The sequence below is a fragment of the Mustela putorius genome, unplaced genomic scaffold (assembly GCF_011764305.1).
Source record: "Mustela putorius furo isolate JIRA1106 unplaced genomic scaffold, ASM1176430v1.1 tig00003858_pilon_pilon_pilon, whole genome shotgun sequence".
Lineage (NCBI taxonomy): Eukaryota > Metazoa > Chordata > Mammalia > Carnivora > Mustelidae > Mustela > Mustela putorius.
In genome coordinates, this window is record NW_025422010.1 from 2,834,493 (window position 1) to 2,837,812 (window position 3,320).

Here is a 3,320-nt window from a genome sequence, read left to right on the forward strand (position 1 = left end):
TGCACCCTCCAGGCTCCCTCTTTTGGGAGGCCCCAGCAAACAACCCAGGTGTCCCAGGAACACCGCGAAAGATCTCCAGAAGCTCAAAGAAAATATGCAGTGAGCCGGGGAGATGACGACATGACCTGAGGGCAGACCCCAGAAGCTGCTGAGTGGGATGGTATCCCAGAGGAAGGGGGGGCACTCGGAATGCTTGTGTTCCTCCCCACCTCCCCTCTTGCTAGGAGCAGACTCGGGGGGCACTGGCAAGGTGCTCAGTCGAGTGCGGCACACCTTCCAGGGCTGCTAGACGGAGAAGCCACCGCAGATCTGCCGTTACCAGCGGCCAAGATGCTCCGCGGGCCCCCTTGGAGAAAGCGGCACTGCTGGCAATGGGAAGCTGAGCGGGAGTCCCGAAAGTCAGGGGTGAGGGTTTGTCCCTTCTTTCCAAGGTCACAGCATGGCTGATGGTTCGAAAACCCAAGAGCAATGTCACCACCCCATGTAGACCTGTGTAGACCCATGTCTACAATGGGTCTGGCAAAGTGAGAAGGGGCGGGGCAGGAAGATAGGAGGAGGTAGGTGTGACCACCCACAGACGCCTGAGGTCGCGTCAGGGAGAGTAGAGGGTTTGGGATGGGGTTTCAGAATAACGGACATGTGGGGACAAGGAAGGGGTTGTCAAAGGGGGCAGAGACAGTAGCAAAACCTAGGCTGAACACTTTGGGAGCTCCGTGTGGTCTGCTCACCTCCGCCAGGGGCGCAGCCCAGTAAGAGAGGCAGAGCTCAGAGCTTGAAGGCAGTAGCTGGGTGGGGTGGGAGACATGGAAAGATTCCTTTCACAAAGGTGAAAGCCAAGAGCCAGAAGCTGAGGTGTGATGGAATTCATAAGGGGAGGGATTGCCAGAAGCCACAGGGCACAAATCATTTCACAGGCAATGCCTTGGCCTAGTTCCCCTAAAGGGCCAGCTCCAGGCCAAGTGGCAGTGCCTCACTTTGCTGTTATCTCTAAGCCACCAACATTGAATGCAATCAGTGCTTCAAAGAATCTAATGTAGGCCCTCGCAAAGGAGGCCCGCAGGGACCCCAGCTTTCACAGGCACCCCATTTCACCGTGCAGGAGGGCCTGTGCCAAGCACGACTTCCCCTGTGCCCTGGTTCTCAAACTTCACCCCATGGTAGGACAAGTCATAAGAAGTAACCTCAAGGGGCACCTGGGTGGCTCAGTGGGTTAAAGCCTCTGCCTTCGGCTCAGGTCATGGTCCCAGGGTCCTGGGATCGAGCCCCGCATCGGGCTCTCTGCTTGGTGGGGAGCCTGCTTCCCCCTCTCTCTCTCTGCCTGCCTCTCTGCCTACTTGTGATCTCTGTCTGTCAAATAAATAAATAAATCTTAAAAAAAAAAAAAAAAAAAGTAACCTCAAGCCTTGCTTGGGGTCATCACACTGACAGGGGTTATGGGATCTAAGAAGGTGTAAGTAGGAGAATGACATGAGCCAGCGCCTCTCTCCCACCCTGCTTTCTCTGCCTAAATACTCCCTGCCTTCCAGCTTGCCTCTACCTGAAATGGTTTCCTTTCACATCAGCCAACTGCTAGTTCTCTAAGGTTCCTTGCTTCCCTAAACCCCCCTGTTAGTGAAGAATCCCAGAGACTGAGATTCCTGGGAAGGACAGAGCCCCATATGTGGGCCTGAAAGTCAAGGAGGTGGGGCTGCAGTACGGCTTTAGAGGGCCCTCCTTCCATAAAAATGTTTTTAATTTTTTTAATTATACCATACAACTGCATTAATATAAAAATAACTATATTAATACTGTATGTTAAAACATGTCCTTTGATCTCAAAATTCATTTATTTCTTCTAGCTCGAAGACAAAATGTTTTCATGAGCATCTATGATGGCAGAAATATGCCCCCTCCAAAGATGTCCAGGTCTTCATACCTGGAATGTGTGTTAGATGGCAAAGGAGAACCAGGGTTGCAGACAGAATGTAGGTGTCACATCTACACATCTAACTTTTTTTTAAAGATTGATTTATCTATCTTATTTATCTATCTTATTTTATTTATCTATCTATGGGGCACCTGGGTGGCTCATTCGTTAAGCAGCTGCCTTCAGCTCAGATCATGATCCCAGGGTCCTGGGACAGAGCCCCACATCGGGCTCCCTGCTCAGCAGGAAGCCTGGTTCTCCCTCTCCCACTCTCCCTGCTTGTGCTCCCTCTCTCGCTGTGTCTCTCTCTGTCAAATAATAAATAAAATCTTTAAAAAAAAAAAAAGATTTATCCATCAGAGAGAGAGTGCCCATGGGCAGAAGGAGAGGCAAGAATCTCCAACAGACTACCAGCGGGGCTAGATCCCAGGACCCCTGGATCACGACCTGAGCCAAAACCAAGGATTCTCCGGCTCAACCCACTCCAGCACCCCATCATCTAACTTTACAATACTGAGATTATCCTATCTCATCTGGGCAGCCCAGTGGCATCATAAGGGTCTTTAAAAATGGAACAGGGAATCCAAAGAGAAGACTAGAGAGGCGGCAGCAGGGGGATTTGTCCAGATGTTCCTGGCTTTGAACATGGAAGAGGCTGCAAGCCAAGGAATGGGCAGTCTATAGGAACCAGTAAAGCAAGGGAACAATTCCTGGCTAGAGGCTCCAGAAAGGAACGCATCCTACCAACACTTCAAACTTAACAGCCCATCATCTCTTGCAGGCTTCTGACCTTCAGAATTGTAAATAATTTGTGTAAGTTTGTGGTAATTGTCATAGCAGCAATAAGCAACGAACACAACGCCAAAAGTATGCTGGGCCCCCAGGGACTGTGCCTCCTCGCCTGATGGCCCACCGGCCCTGGGGCAGTCTGGGTCTGTATGTGCCTGCTCTGCCGTTCACCAGCTGCCCACAGCACATGTTGCTTAATATCTGGGCGCTGGGGTCACCTGGGTGGTTCAGTGGGTTAAAGCCTCTGCCTTCAGCTCCGGTCCTGATCCCTGGGATCGAGCCCCGCATCGGGCTCTCTGCTCAGCGGGGAGTCGGCTTCCTCCTCTCTCTTTCTCTGCCTACTTGTGATCTCAAATAAATAAATAAAATCTTAAAAAAAAAAAAATCTGGGCGCTGTGAAATAGGGATTGCTTTCCCCACCTACCCAACCACCCGAGGCTTGAGAAGGGAAGCAGTTCGCCAGTGATCACACATTTTGCTCCAGAACCCAGGATGGGGACCATGTCGCCGCGCGACCCTTTTTGGGTGGAGCGCAGCTCTTCTCCACCGGTAACGAGAGGGCTGCGAGGCCGCCAGGGGGCAGCAAAGGCCCGACCCCGCCCGTCCTCGGCCAGACTGCGCCTGC